Source organism: Symsagittifera roscoffensis, chromosome 5 (genome assembly GCF_963678635.1).
Source record: "Symsagittifera roscoffensis chromosome 5, txSymRosc1.1, whole genome shotgun sequence".
Lineage (NCBI taxonomy): Eukaryota > Metazoa > Xenacoelomorpha > Acoela > Convolutidae > Symsagittifera > Symsagittifera roscoffensis.
The window spans coordinates 61,702,928-61,719,796 of record NC_087066.1 but is presented as its reverse complement, the minus strand read 5'-3'; positions in this window follow the sequence as shown (position 1 = coordinate 61,719,796).

The following is a 16,869-nucleotide window of genomic DNA, read 5'->3' as shown; positions in this document are numbered from 1 at the left end:
CTGCTGAAGCAAGCGATTGTAACAATTTTGTCCATTCAAGTTCACATAACTGATGGAGTGTTTCTAATTAGGAGAATGACATTTCCTGAAAAATTCTTCTGATTGTATAGTCGAGTTTCATATCAAGGTGTATATCGTATTGGATTGCACCAAAACATGTGTTGCTTATAATTGAAAGTTCTTGTAATCGTGTACTAACTTTATTTTCTGGGCAAAGTTTTCCGCCAGGATTTCTTGTGCTTTTGTAAAATGTTACCGGAATGTAAGATTTTTCATCTTTTTGGGTTTTGATATGGTTGTGCAGGGTCAGTATGTATCTTTCCTGTTTCTATGTTGAATTTTTTTTGTGTTCGACAAGAAATTCTGAAAATTGGGTCTTGAAAAGTGGTTTGGGATAAAAACATTCTACTTCTGTTTCAGGGTAAATTTGAAGGCCTCAAATTTTTTTTTCTATACCGTCAATAACTTTATAATTCTGTCCATTTGATCCAAATCTGTCAGGGTTGATCTTTTCAAAAGAGATTAAATGAATGAAGTCTTTCTGGTGAACTTTTATTATTCTTGCGTGATTTTCAGCAATTTGAAACGTGGTACATGTGTCTTCAAGGAACCAAACTATGGTTGCCTGTGTCCGAGTGCTAGGATCGCAATATCCTTGATTATTTTTGCAAGGAAAGCGTAGTCCTTCATACAGTATAGTATCGTCTATTAAGTTCTTTTCAATTGATGAATTTTCCAATCAAAAATATTATTTCTTGGTAGCCTTTATTTTTTGTGTCAGCTTTACAATTCGAGGGCTTATTTATTCCGATGTGTTGTATCCAGTTTTTATCAAGTTAATCATAAAATAAACGACCGTGTGCGCCGTGGTACGGATAGTTATTGTCTAAATGAGTATGAACTTGGTGCCGTTCAAGTTCTGCCTGATGTGGAGAATCTGGGAAGACTTGAAAACTTATCATTTTGCGATTTGTGCCTTTATTTTTGGCTCTTTAGTTTTTGCAATCATAAGGCTAAAGATGTAAAGGTCTTCCAATTACTTTGTTAAAAGGATTCGTGGTCGAGTCTATTTTTGTTTCCATCTGAGACTTGTGAACAATGTACTTTTTTTTCTGAGAATTTTGCTGTAAACTTATATCCTGTTAGAGTTGTAGCTCGTGCTTTTGAGCAAAATGTTGCTACTATGATTGTTGATTCTATGTCTTGTGGCTCGGATTCACATTGTTCTACTTGATTAATTGCGTATTTATGTATTGTTTTTGTTGGTTTTCTTCACAATCATAACTGTAACCAGTAGGTCTTGTGGTCCTGTTTGAGGGGAAGGATTTTGATGTGATGTGGGTTTTCAAAGTACAAGGGGGAAATGGTTTTGAGAAAGAAAACTTTTAAAAGATACATGTGTTTGATAATCCTGAAAATCCTGTCTTTTTTGTTTATCTATCGTATTTGTAGATATATTCTGTTGTGATAAAAGAAGGTGGCAAGGGTTGAGCTGTTATAATTGGTGGAGATGATGGTGGTGGGTAATGAACTAAATTATTTAGTTTAACTGTTATTTCGAATCTAAGGGCTAAGTTGTTTTGAGTAAGGATTTGTATATTATGTTTCTGTATATCTTTGTGAATGTCGTGTATGTATTGTAATCGGTTTAGTGCCCAATTTTGTAGTCGAATACTATCGAGGTGTCAACCAAAAAGGGGAGGAGTGCTAGAATTGTAATCCAATCTAGTCGTAAGGTATACTAGTACTTAGAAGTTGTGGATATCGATCGTCTAAATTATTAGGGAATTTCAGAGGAAACGTAGTGGTTGGTGTTTGATCTGTTACTGAAGGTGTTGATGGGAGTGATAGATCTTCTGGCAGTGATAAAGAGGTGTCTGATGAAAAATCTACGGGTTCGCTTATGTCGTCGAGGATCGTGATGAGTGTATATTAAAATGAACTGTTGGTGTGGCAAGGATTTGATTTCGTCGAGGGTGAATAATTTGTCTATCTATTGCAGATGATTGATTTTGGTTTCGGCTTAGATGACTGGTTCTGTTAGCGTCTTGCTGAAGTGAGGGGTAGATGTTATTTGCTGGTTCGTATTGTTGTTCACCTAGGGTGCTTGACGAATAGCTCGATCTTTCTTCACATGTATAGGGGTTTTCTACAAACCAAATAAGTGTAGAGGATTGGGATTGGTTTGTTTAACTAGATGTTGCTGTGGGTGAGGGGTCATGGGATGTAGTGGTTGTTGGGGGCTGTTTGGGAGCCTGTCCATTAGCACTTTCGAAATTTATTGGTTTGAATGTTGATTATTTAAATCTAGGTTCTTTATAGTTTTCTTCTATAAAAAATATCAGCAAAATGTATACTATTGCAAAGTAGTTATTACCTTTTTTTTGCATTTACAAATTAGTAACATTAAAGAAACCAGAGAGGTGAGGAAAATTACAAAAAGAAGAAAGGTGTCTTTCTTGTTAAATAGATTTCGCAGGATTTATGATGTTATCTAAGTTTCGTACCTGAGTAGGTGGTCAATGATTTTAGACAGGTTGTGGTAGGTTTTCATGGGAGAGTAGAAAAACATGAATATACTTCCAAAATTTATGAAAAGGAGGAGTGCTTTTTCAAAAAAGTCGATAATGAAAAAAGTTGAAAAAGTGTTAGAAAATCCAAAGAAGATTTGAAATGAACGTTTTGAAGTAGTGAACTAAGTTCGAAAGATTTTTGAAAAATAATTTGATTCGTCGAAATATTTTTTATTTTTTTTTGGATTGAAAGCCAGTTGTGGTCGAATTGTTCATTAATTTTTGAGTGGATAAGATATGGAGACTTTTTAGTGAAGTAATAAGTGAAGGTTCAGGTATTAACTTCCTAATTTTTTTATTGGATAATTAGGGGTTCTTTTGGAAGGTACCATATCTATACGCTAGATGATCAAGTCGAAATTTGTTTTTAGGTTTATTTAATTTTTTCCTTTTTGGGAAATGTGGAATATAAGCTGAGACAATATTGTTGATTTTTGCGTTGAGTGATAGGAGAGGGTTATAACTTTTATATGCTATTTATTGAAGTTGTCAATTATGAATTTTTTGCTTATTTTTAACTTGGAGGTCTCTTAGATATAGTTTTGGATCTAATTGAAAGTAAAAATTTGTCGGCTCTTGATAGTGGCGTTGAAATGTGGTGATATTTTAAACGATTCGGATTGGCTGATTTTGAACTAGTTAGTTCAAGAGTGACAACTAAAGGTTCTTCGGAAATTTTTGAAATAAATGTATCATAATTTTTCAGGGAGTCTTCTGAAATTCTACTTTCTCTGGTTTTTCTGATTTTGGGATAAAAATTTTGTGGTCTTTTCTTGGTTGATTTCTGAGACGCAATGATTGGCTTTGTTATGATTTTTCTTTTAGTTTCTGGTATTAATATTTTTTCCTCCCGCTTACGATTAATTCTCTGTTTTTGAGCTATTAATTTAATTTTCAGATTTTTTGAGATATTAATTTTGAATTTTTTCTCTGATTTCTTTGTGACCTATTTCGGGTGACAGTGATAAATGAACTTTTTTGTGGCTATCTGTGGTTTTTTCAACGAAATTTTGTCCTGTAATGCAGTAAAATTGTGTTATTTTGCGGACGGCCTTTTCTTTTGGATAATATGGTAAGAGACTATTTTCGATGCTGTATTTGTTCTTTTTGTTGTGATCAATAATTTTATGTGTAACATCTGTGGTTTTTCTAGTTATTTCAAATAATTTTTTTTTGATTAGGTTAAAATTAATTTAGGATTAAGACATATGTTCCTATTTTTAGGTTCGATGCAGGTGTAAAAAATGAATTTAATTGAGATTGAATATTTTGTCTTTGAAATAATTTTTTGGCGATTTTTTGAAAAATTTCGTCAAGTTTTTTTTATCTCGGTTTAAAATTCAATCTCTATGTGTTCCAGAGGCTAATTTTAAAGTTTGAGGATGGTGAAAGAATGATCATCGCCATGTGTATGTTAGTAGGTCAATAATAACCTTGTGCATTTTTGAAGAAATTGCTGTGAACATTTGTAGTTTGCGGAGTTTTTGATTCCAAACAATTTCTTATGGTGATAGTCCAAAAGCTGTTAATAGGAATAGTTTTTACGTCGGTTGACCATTTTGAATCATTTCCACTCTTAAAACATCGAATATATTTTTGTATTGAACGATTCATGTATTCTACTAACCCAACAGCCCAAGGGGAATGGGATGTTTGGGGCTTATGTTTGTAATATAAAAATGACATAACGTTATGATTTCATTATTTATGAATTCAGTTCCAATTTCTGTGACAAGGATTTCTGGTATATCAAAATTTGCTATCCAGTGTTTGTTAAGCGTTGTGTAAGCATAATAAGCATTTCAATGAGTTATGTGGTTGAGTGCTACATATTGGGTAAATGCATCCTTATTATCATTATATACGAACTTCTTTCTGAGGAGGGTGATATAGGGCCTTTTGTAAGAAATGATAACCTGTGATTGAAATTGAGATTTTATCCTTTAGAATCTTGTTTTTCTGCAAATTGCTTTAGGGGTAGAAATGGCTCATATAACTGACATGTTATGCAATCGTTGCATAAGTTTTTTATCCGAATTGGTGCATTTGGAAAGAAGAAATTTTGAGTGAAGTTTGAATATGTTTTTTTCTGAACCTGCATGTCCTTTTATATGTAAGGAATGTGAAATGTAAAATGCGATTGAAATCATGCTTAATGGTAAACAGGGTACTTTTGTTTAAAGTATGATTTTCTAAAAAATCAGTGGTTTCGTTGACTGTTGTATAATTAACTTTTATCGGAAATATCTATGTATTGTTTGAATTCCTAGGATTGTGATGTCAGCTTTTATTAGTTTTGCTTTGTACTTGTGCCATTTTAAGGTGTCTAATGACGGGGTCAAGATTTTGGTCTTTTTGTGGCAATTTAAGTGTCATCGTTTGTTTGTTTGAAAGAAAGCTTTTTTGAATGTCACTTTTCGAGAGAGGTAAACTATGTAGGGGTCTTGCAAGTTAAAGATTCTAATAATTGTATGTTTTGAATTCAAATCAGGGGGACCGTGTAAACTTATTTTGTTTGTTATGTTTTCCTGTGCTATTGAAGGTAATAAATTTTTTTAATGTAATTTTTGTAATTTAGGTGTTTTTAATGTGTATTGTGTTTGGTCCATGATGAGTATGGTATTGGTTTCAATGTACTTTTTCCTAATAATTCTATTTCATAGTGGTTTCTTTGACAATCGAGATTTAATGGAAAATGTTCTAAAGTGTTTATTTGTGTAGTGTCATGGTCGGTTTTCACTCTGTACTTGCATTCTAGGCATGGTGAGGTTTCGTCTTTTGCAAGGAAGAATTTGATGTTCTGTGGTATTTCTACAGTTGTTTTTCGTATAATCAGTTCAAGTGGTGTGTTTCGCCCTAGTGTATCTGGTAAAGCAACGTTATTTCCTGCTGCCCATACTATATGTAGGTTTGGAAACTTCATTAGAATTAGTTGAAATCTATATACTCTATGGTTTGGATTTGTTTTTTGTGTAATTAGAAAAATTATTGTTTTATGATCTGTGAATGGAACTGTTGGAATTTTTGATCTGAGGGTTGAAAATCCATATTCTGTGAGTGTATATATTATGGCTATACACTCTTTCATGAGGGTAGAGAGTTCAAGTTCCGCCTGTGTAAAAAGTCTCGTATTTGCTGATATAAGGTTCATTTTACCTGTACCTTAAAGGGCTGCGCCAATTCCAAAGCATGAGGCGTCGCACATGGCGTGGAACCGTTGATCTGGTTCTAGAATTGTTTTGAGATTTGTTCTGTGAGAGGGGTTTTATTTCTCCGAAGCGTTTTTGATGTTCCAATTTCCATTCAAAATCATTTTGTTGTCAAAAGATATTATAACCTGGCCCTAAATACAGTTGCATTCCTAAAAGTATTTACTCAAAAAGTTTAACAATCCAGGGAATTCCTGGATTTTTTTTTATTAGATAGTGGTTGAAGTTTTAATATGACATCTAGTTGTGATTTTGAAGGAGGACTTGTATTAGCTTCAATTATGTGTCCAAGGAATTTAACACGAGTGAGAAAAAAAGTTGATTTTTCTGAGGTTGCTTTAATGTTTTTTTTTAGCAAAACTTGATGATATCTTCTGATAATTTGAAAGTTTCCTGGTTTGTTTTTGATTGTATGAAGACATCGTCTAAATATGTGATAACTTTTTTGCTGAGAAAGTGTGGTCAAATAATTTTGCTCATGAAGGCTGAAAGAGCTGCTGGTCCTATGGATATTCCATAGATTAGTCTAATAATATTGTATTGTTGATTTCCATTAACGAATTGTGTGAGTCGGCGTGATTGTTGGTCCAATGGTTTTTAGTTGTATGCACTGTTCATATCAGCAGTGGTATAAAACGGTTCATTTATATTTGTGAGTTTTACTTGTTTTGGTTCTATAGGCTAATTGCATTAAGATTTATGAAGGAGGTAATTGAGATATCTTGCATCTAGAACAATTTTTATTGACTCGCCTTTAGCAAGAATACTTACGGGGTTAATAAAGGTATTTTCTTTGGGTTGTTATTTTTTATTTACTGGTGATATGATTTCTTATTGTTCGAGAAAGCCTAGTAATCTGCTTACTTTATCTTGTAAGTGAATGGTATTTCACTTGCTCGTCGCTTTTTGAAAAATGCGTCAAGTGTAAGAGGGAGGTGTAATGGTGATTGTATTTTTCCAACGTTCAATTTAGATGCAGCATTAGACCATTGGATGTTTTAATATTGTTTCCATTAATTGTTCAAATTCTTGCTGATTGATCTGAGATTGTTGAAAATTGAACATTGTTCAAAAAACTTTTGTTGATCACTTGTATATTTTGAGATCTGAAATTTTGATTTAAAAAAAAGACATTTTTTTGAAATAGTCCTTGTATTGTTTTGAATTGTTTGTAATTTCATTAATAGTTAGTTCTTCGTCAAGAATATTCGATTGACAAATGTCTAACAATTTTAATAGGTTATTTACTCTAAATGTTTTTTCTTCTGTTGGGTAGATTGTTGCGTTTGTTTCGCAATGATCCTAAAAACTCCTAAAGGTAATGTGATTTTGTATTGTGAATTACTGTAAATATGTAGGGATATTATGTCTCTGTTTGTATTTTTAGCGTAAGCGTAATTGATGGATGTAACTGTTACTCTAAAAAGCTTATGAAGTGTTATAAGTTCATTGTCAAAAAATTTTAGTTTGTGTTTATTTTGATCAATTCTGTATTGAAGTACTTGATTGATGGAGAATTCATATGATTGAACTGATAGTAGTTTGAAATTTTTGCGTTGTTGACTCTATATAGTGTAGAATTTTGAGAAAACTGGGGATTGTTTATCAAATTTTTGGAAAAACGTTAGACATGTACTACTCAATTTTTAATATTTGTCTTTTATATGTAACTTAAATTTAAGATGTTGATAGTTGGAATATATTTTGTACTGATACGGATTCTAACGATATTGTGTTTAATATCTGTTATTTGGATTGTTTGCTTGAAGGCTTTATGTAAGAGTTTATTCTATTCCATAGTTTGAGTTGGAACACGGTAAAAACGAATTTTTTCACAGTTTATAAGACTTGATCCTTGTGCTGTGGCTAATTTACTTGAGGTTTTAGAAGAAGAAAGTGTTGGATGTAGGGTTTGAATTTCATTCCATGTAGGGAGGTTTTTAAAATTAAATTTTGCTCCGGAATCAAATAAAAAATCAATTTCAAGGTCTGGTGATTGAAAGATTTGTTTTCAGGCTTTCTAAGAGAAGTGGAATTGTCCGAATCATTTCTTTCGTTGGTTGTATTTTATTTGTGGTTTTCTGATGGTTGTTGTTCATGTTTGAATTGGTTTAATAATGTGTGGAGTATAATCTATGGTATTTTGATTGTAATTTGGTTCCACAGGATTAGAGTAGTTTATATTTTTTTGGTGATAATCGAATTGATCGGTGTTTCATATTCATTTTTGATATGAAGCATGTTTAATAAAAGTGTGTTTTCTGAACTTTCTGTATTGTCAATACCTGGAGGATCTGGATGGGTTTCATCTGTTGATCTTAATTGATTGATTTGTCTTTGGCGTTTAGGTGTGCTAATTCTGTAGTTTTGTCTTTTTGAGGTTGACTATTGAGAATTATTTCTATGTGGTGACTGAGAATAGTTTCTTTGTCTGTTTGGATAGTTGTTGTTTTTATTCCTAGAGTTATCATGGGATCTAATATTGTTATTGTTGTATAGGGTCTATTGCAAGAGTAGTTCCGTGATCTGTTATTCGATTAGTTTTGGTTTCTTTTATTTGAAAAAATTTAATTTTTGTTATCTGATGAATGTTTTGAACGATCATTAGAATTTTATCTGTTTCAAGAGTTTGAATGAGAACGATTTATATTATATTTTGAGTAATTACTTCTATTTGAGTTTGATCTTTAGTAATTGTTTCGATACTTTTTATTTTGACTATTCGATCTGCTATACCTTTTTTGTGAATAACTTTGTGAATTATTTCTGTCCGGTGATCTTCCGCAGAATTGTTTCGATTAGGATTGTGATCTGTAATTATTATAGATATCTGGTTTTCGTGAATTGTTGTTACTTTGAACACTTTTGTTTGGTAGCGTTTGATCTTTCTTCCTGTTTTGCTAAAAAGATTTATTTGGTTTTCTGTGCTTTTGTGGTCTGTTTTGGTTATCTTGTTGCTTTTGTCTGTATTCAGCAATGCTATGTCCATATCTACGACATAAATTGCACCACTTTTTTGGATGATGGCTTACCTTTGAAATTTGGATTCTTTTCGTAAACGTTTATTATATGAGTTTGTTGTTAATGGAATGTTGTTTACATTTTGTAGTTTTAAATGTGCTGTTTCTTCTAGTTTCATTGTAATTTCTAGCTTGTTCTAACTTTTCTATTATCTATTTGGGGTTCTCGAACTGATGACGGGTGTGATGTTCTCTTTTTTTGCAATTTTGCGTAATTGTGGCGTTTGAGTGATCATTAAAATTTCAGTTGTTTTCGTATTTTTGTAGTCATGTATAAAGAGAAAATATGCTTTTTGTACTGAAGTTTCAACTCTTACTGCGAGTTATTTCATTGCTTCGTTTGGGAGTCTACGGATTTCGTTGCATAAGGCGCTTTGAAGTTGCTTGTTTTTTTTTCGGAGTCAATCATTTTTGAATACTCTTTTGTGAATTGTTTTCAATCTGATTTTAATTTTTTTAGTAGTACTGAAAACCATTTTTGAGCTGCACCATCAAGTGCGGTTTGGATCAAAGCTGTAAGTCTATGGATCCAATTTTGGTGTGGTGTATTTACTGGTTCTGGGCCTAATTTTTAAGATTTATTTGCTGTAACACCATTCAGGTAGTATCTTACTGAATATTCAGGGTCTGTTACTGTGAATACCATGAAAAGTTTATTAGATAATATTGATGATCCACCAATAAGATACGGATTCCTTGTCATTTGAAGTGATTCTGCAGCGTTTGGTATTTGTGACAAGTTTTTGAGATGGGTTTTGTGATTGTATATCATGTTTAGATGAAGCCGAAATTGGCCCCTGAGGAAAAAATTGTCTTGTTTTTTGTGTTTGTTCTGAGTGCATGTAGGGTTCGAAAACATCTGGTGGATAAATTTTATCTGGATGATCATTAGTAATTCAGTTATTATTTCGTGGTTTTTTTTATCGTCGTTGGTTTTGATTGAAATAATCGTCATCTTCAGAATAGTGTGCTTGACTTCTTGTGAATTGTCTGTTTGTTGCAATATTTTTTTGTTGAGAAAATACTGACTAAGAAGCTGTTTGTGGTATTTGTTTAAAGTTATTTTGCTCCTGTGCTGGATTTTGGGTGTATAAGGGTTTTGCTAATCCTTTAGTAAATTTATTGTTTGCGAAAAAGTCATAATTGTGATTTGAAAAATTATTTCTGTTTGCATCATTTTGTTTGTTTGATTGTCCTGGTTTGTTTATTGGTATGTATGTTTGATAATCCATTTCTTAATATTTTGGAACGACGGATGGTTTTACATTTGATCGAACTGTAGTTTGTAAAATGGATTTTTTTTATTATATGGTGTTGTAAGTGCTGGGTGAATAGGAGAAATACTCTCTTGTGTTGTTGTAGGTATTGTTTCAGGTATTTCTTCAAATATAAAATGTGATGGATTTTGGATATCTTGTTGTGTGAGGTTTCTAGTTCGCTTAAAGGTTTCTTTTGTGTTTATATGTTAAATTTAAACTATTTTTTTCTTGTTCGATCGTTAAACATTTGGTTATAATTTAGAGTGTTGCGTCAATAGTGAGTGGAGTTACTCTTAAATAGTCTTTGTGCACAAAAACAGTGGCAATTGCCACACTGGAAATATCAGAGTTGATATTGATAAATAAGAGTTGAGACCATTCAGGGACCCAAACATAACCTATTTAGTCTGCAAAAGAGTTTCATCGTCTGAAACTTGTGGTCGAAATTTTTTTCTTGATGTTACAAGGAAATCTAAATTGTGAACAAAGTAGTCTATTCTGAACTATGCTAGGGTTCGTCTCTTTATCATGTTTTTTAATGATATTTCATTTTTGGTGAGGGTTTCACGACGAATAGTATCTAAAAGTTGCAAAAAAATGTTGATTTCTTGTCTTACGGTTGCATGTCGAGATGTTTCAAGTGGTAATTTTTTTAACAGTTCTTTTGGTTCTAATATGGATATTTAACTATAAATAATAGAGAAAAAACCGTTTATAAAAATTGAATTTGCTCTTTGTGATTTTTGATGTTGAATATTTGCTTCAACAATTTTGAGAAGTCTAGATCTATGTCATCTGTTTGTATTTGATGCTGTGTTTGATTTGTTTGTGATGGCAAAACTTCATTAGTGAACATTCTGTAATATGAAGTGATTTTACAGATGCCTTTTAGATAGTGATCAAGTACTCGTCTTCTGGTTCCTATATCGGGAAATGTCTGCTTACATGGGCTATTTCCTTTCAATGAATAAATTTGCGATTGAATTATGACAAAACTGTACCTGTCCTCTAGTGGGATCACTTTTTGGCTGAGTAACAAAGGTAAGGATAGAATCATCATCAGAGTTTTTGTCGTTTTGAATCATTTTTTTGTGTTTTTTTTACGGTTAATGTGTAAGTATCAATGTGTCTTTTTGGTTGATTCCAATTATAAAGTCGTACTGGTTTACTAAGGTATGAGTTTTTTTTATTCTGCTTTTACCTTTTATTGATGATGACGTTGAGAATTCGGATTCAGAAAAATTTTTTTGGTCGTTTATTGGGTTTTTTTCTAGGTTGGGTTGTCTACTGAGTCTTTTAGGTCCAGAAGTTCTTGTATTGTAGTTGACTCGGATTCCAAAACTGCCTTACGTGTTTTTGAAAATATGCGCCTTATATTTTGTTTTTGTTTTGCTATGATTGTCTTTTTTCTTGTTTGTCTTTTCAACCTGATATATCCTATTATGTGTCTAAGTGGTGTGATTACCAGGTCATATCTTTCGTTTTGAAATAAATAATTAAGAAGTCTTATTGATTGTTAATGCCTAAATTATCTCTTGACATAAAGTTTGGGATGATGGTTGCACAATTCTGGGGTAAGAATTTTTATTTCCTTAACTTTTAGTTCCACGTTTTTGTGGTTTATCCTAATTTTGGGGCCTAGATTGTCGGGGTTTACGTGTTGGAAAGAGATTATATCAATTTGTTAGAATGATATTTACTTTCTCGGTGGCTAAGATATATTTTAAGAAAACTTACTCAATCCAACTTAGGGTTTTGATTTTGTAATCGAGGGTTGAAGAGTAGTAAATCAATCCGCAAAGTTCAGTTATAATTAGAACACAAGTAGTTCATTAGATACTGTTAGAAGACTTACTAATTTTATAATGTGTTTTAGCCTGGGTCAGCTAAGAGGAAGGGTTCAAGTGAAGGATGAGTAACCGAACTTCGTCACTGTTTGTCTTAATTATAATAGTTATTTTTTCAAAATTTTCTAGTAGTCCTGGGTCTTTGATAGGGGCTGGAGAGTGAATCGACGTTTGAGGTCTTTAGACAGTTCTAACTATGAGGTGGGGCAAACGAGGTTGATCTGATTGATCCAAGGGAAGCCTTGATGATCAACTGATTTAAGTAACACAAAATTTTAATTTAATTTCAAATCAAAGATCCGAGGAAAGCCTTGATGATCTGGTTTTAAGGAAAATTTAGATTATTAGAGGTAAATATAGGTCTTGATGAGTTTTTAGATATAAAGATTAAGCTAAAGAAAAATCATTACGAGGCCAAATTGTGCATTTTGTTCTTTTTCTGAGGCCAAATTTGTTCTCATTACGAGGCCAAATTGGACGCTGCCTTTGTTCTTTTTCTGTTCCTTACTTTCCTTCGATCGTTCCGACAAAATTTTAACATGTTTAAAGACTTGTCTGTGGAATCCAGGAACATACAGACACAAAATTGTGCTCCCATCCAGTGCACAGTTTGGCCTCGTAATTATTCAAAAAAATTGAACGGTTTGATTTAAAGGTTATGTTTTGAAATGATATTAGTTCTTGAATGAATATAATTATGTTTAAGATGATGAAACAAGATTGAAGAAATGAAAACGAGTCCTTGAGAAGCAAGAAATTTTTTAAAAATTTAATAACTTTAATTTTTTTACTAACTAGTTTCGTGCAACTTCTTGTCTAATACCAATCTAAACTTACTCTTATATCTCCTAGTCTCAATAGATCTAGTGTATACTGGTATTTGCGGGTTAAATTTTTGGAACTTGTTCCAAAGGAGATTAACTGGGTTTCAAAACTACAAATAATTGTCAGTGTTAGTAATGGATCATGATTGGATGGTCAGAAATATTTTATAGCGATAGTTATGTCAAGAATATGTTTGGTTATGAATGCTAGTTTTAAACTGGTTCCAGTTAATTACGTTAGAAGTTTCTATTCTTAATACTAGATTATTTCTACATTTATTAGGTACACTCAAAAAAAGTTAAGGTAAATTTACCTTAAGAAATACCTTAAAACACCTTAACAATTAAGGTAAATTTGCACTACCTTAAGTACACCTTAAATTAACTTAAAACACCTTAAAAATTTACTTTAAATCACCTTAAAAGTTAAGGTGTATCAACCTTAAAAAACACCTTAAAAGTTTTTTATAGGTATATTTACCTTAACAATTTACCTTAAAAAAGTAGGTATTTAACTACATTTACCTTAATATTAAGGTGTTTTTACCTTAAATTTTCACCTTAAAAACACAAAACTAGAGTAAAATAACCTTAAATGTTAAGGTAAAAAACCTTAATTCTCTTCACTTTTAAAGTCTTTTTACCTTAACATTTGAGGTTATTGTACCGTAACTTTTGTGTTTTTAAGGTAAAAATTTAAGGCAAAAACACCTTAATGTTAAGGTAAGTGTAGTTAAATTACCTAATTTTTTAAGGTCCATTTTTAAGGTAAATTTACCTATAAATTTTTTTAAGGTGTTTTTTAAGGTTGATATAACTTAACTTCTATGGTAATTTAAGGTAGTTTTTTAAAGTGTTTTGAGGTAGGTTAAGGTGTACTTAAGGTAGTGCAAACTTATCTTAATTTTTTAAGGTGTTTTAAAGTACGTTAAGGTAAAAATTCTTGACCTGTTTTGAGCGCATAAATGAAACAAACAACTTTTAATCCATTTACATTCTATTGGGGCGCATAATTGCGGTTGATTGCAAAAGCCACAACCGATCAAACTCCCCGAGGATATTTTAAGGCAAAATATGAAAACAGATGGAAATTAGAAACCTATGAAAAAATTTATTATGTAGATGTCAGCTCATGTCTTACAGAAGTAAGACACTTCAACAGGACCGCCACGTGAAGGCCTCTACAGTTGGTCCCAAGTATGGAACAAGTAAAGGCTCGCTAAAGGTAACAAATGCACAAAAAAATAAGGCTACTGGAAACAAATGTGTTCGCTAATTAACCTCAAAATGAGACATCCAAAAGTTTAACCAGGTAAATTTCCAGTAACGCTTCTTTCCAGTCAAGCACCAAAATTAAATTTTTTATTCAAATGATATCACCAACTTGCTAGTATTAACAGCTAAATAACGTTCCTTTTCCAATTTCCTAATCGCAATTATTCAAAAAAAACACAAAACATTTTTACATCATTCAAAAGAATAGCTAATTATTAACGAAAAACAAGTGAAAGATTCCGGTTAAATAGGAGTGCAGAGATCTGATTAAAACTTCACATCACAAAATTGAAAAGTTGTAAAAAATTTCAATTTCAAAAAAGCTATCTTGGTTAAACTTAGGGCTTCACGATTAAGTTTAATCATTAAATAGTTAAGTATAAAATAAGAATTAGAATGAACAGCAAGAGAAAGATTCCAGTTTAAGTAAGAGTGAAAAGATCTGGCTCAAACTACACAACACGAACATGCAAAATTATAAACAGAAAATGATCAACTCGAAAAGATTTCGAACCTCATATGTTTATTTGATTAACAAAGTGAGTAGCTAATCAAATCATGGTTAAGCCTTGCCCCTGATTGCAAGTAATCCCGAAAAAGTTTCAACTCCAAATCAGAGTCAACTTTAAAGCTACTAACTTCTGAAACATTTGAAAAAATTGAAAGGCCAGAACAAAACTTCATTTTCAAATAAGCAAGCTTGGTGAATATTAGGGCTTTACGACAAATTTATTCATCAAATGTTGAAGTATTAAATATGAAAGAGATTAAACAACAAAAGGAAGATTCCGGTTAATGTAAGAGGGAAGAGATCTGGTTTAAACTACACAACACGAACATGAAAAATTATAAACAGAAGATGATCAACCCGAAAAGATTTCGAACCTCAACTATTCATTCAGAATAACAAAGTTATTAGCTATTCAAATCATGGTTATGCATTGACCCTGATTGCAAGTAAACCCGAAAAAGTTTCAACTCCAAATCAGAGTCAACTCTAAAGCTACTAACATCTGACCATTTGAGAAAACCGAAAGGTCAGAATAAAATTTCCTTTTCAATTTAGCAAGCTTGGTGATTTTTAGGGCTTTAAAACAACTTTATTTATCAAATGGTTACGTATTCAATATGAAATAGAATGAACAACAAGAGAAAGATTCCGGTTAAAGTAAGAGGGATGGCATCTGATTCGAACTACACAACACAAGCACGAAAATTATACACAGAAGATGATTATGCTGAAAAGATTTTCAACCTCAACTGTTTATTTAGATTAACAAAGTTAGTAGCTATTGAAATTGTAGTTATGCATTGACAAGGAATGAAATTAAACCCGAAAAGGTTTGAACAGCAAATCAGAGTCAATTTAAAAGCTACTGACTGGGACAGACTTTGAAGTAAGTCACCTTGGCTATTTAAAGGCTTTAAGATTCCCTCCAATTTCAGAGCTATTAATTATTAAATATGGGTTAGCCTGAACAACATGTGCATGATTCTCCTTAAGTTACGATCGCAAAAAATCTGGTTCAAAATATGAAAAACATTTTAAAAAAATTGAACCTCATTTCAAGATAACCCGATAAGGGTTCGACCTCAAACAAGAATCTAACTAAAATTTATAGCTGGCTGATGCAAATTAGGAGTAAGACCGTAAAGCCCAAAAAAAAACGTTCTATCAAAAAGATACAATATCAGAAAAATAAATATCAGGCTTCAAATTAAAGTACAAATACATGAAACCGAAGAAAGAGAAGCATTTATAATATTCCGGATACAAAAATTATGACAAAGATCCAATTAGGCCTAGAATATTTTTTTTCTTTAAAGACTTTTTTTATTTTTTGAACGAGCTTTTGAATGGAAGAAGAACAAGGGACAATTTTTTTGAATAATTTATTTTTTTGAAGGATTTTTTAAGTACTTTTGTTGTTTAAGCATGTAAATTAAATAAGTATAGAGAGACAACAGTCGATTAAGTAACGCCAAAAGTAAGCTTTTTCTAGGTTTTGCAAACTTTGGACTTTTTTCGATTTTTTTTGTTCTATCTGGAAGATACAATATCAAAAAGGTACAAATCAAGCTTTGTTGTTAATCACTAAACAACAAATAACACAAAGTATAAAAACATAAAACAAAAGAGAGAAGCATTTAAAATATTCCAAATACGACAAAGATCCAATTAAGTATAAAAACTTTCATTTTTTTTCTTTTTCAGACGTTTTTTTTTTTTTTCGAAGTAGCTTTTGAATGGAAGAAAAACCGACAATTTTTTTGATTTTCTAATTTTTTTGAAGAAATTTAAAAGTACTTTTCTTGATTAAAAAAACATAGACAACAAAAAATTAAATAACGCCAATAGTAGTCTTTTTAGGTTTTGCAAATATTTGTTTTTTATGATTTTTTGAATGAATGAAAACAAGCAGCTATACGAATATTTTGATTTTCTTACCTATAAAGTCTTTGCAGTTTTGGAATTATGGACATGAAAAATAGATTTTAGTTCATTTTGGGCTACCTTTTTAGTTTTTTCTTAAAGGGAGGACTGTTCTTGCGATATTTAGATTTCCTTCGTAACAACTTTTTTCATCATAATTCTACAACAGTTGGCCATTAATTTTGCAACTTTGCCAAAAATTCCAGTATCAGATAGTAATGTTCGCCGTCTCGGAAATGACAAAGAGAAATAGAGTTTATTGGGATGGTATCAGAGGCTAAAGACTCCTTCAGTTTTCTGTTGAATGCCTTCACAGCTTCCGCATTATGGTCTTTCCTCGGAAGTAGTTCAACAAATTTGAGATACTGCTTTATGTTTAACTCGGGTATATGGTCACGCAAATCTTTATACTATTTAATTAGTTGTGC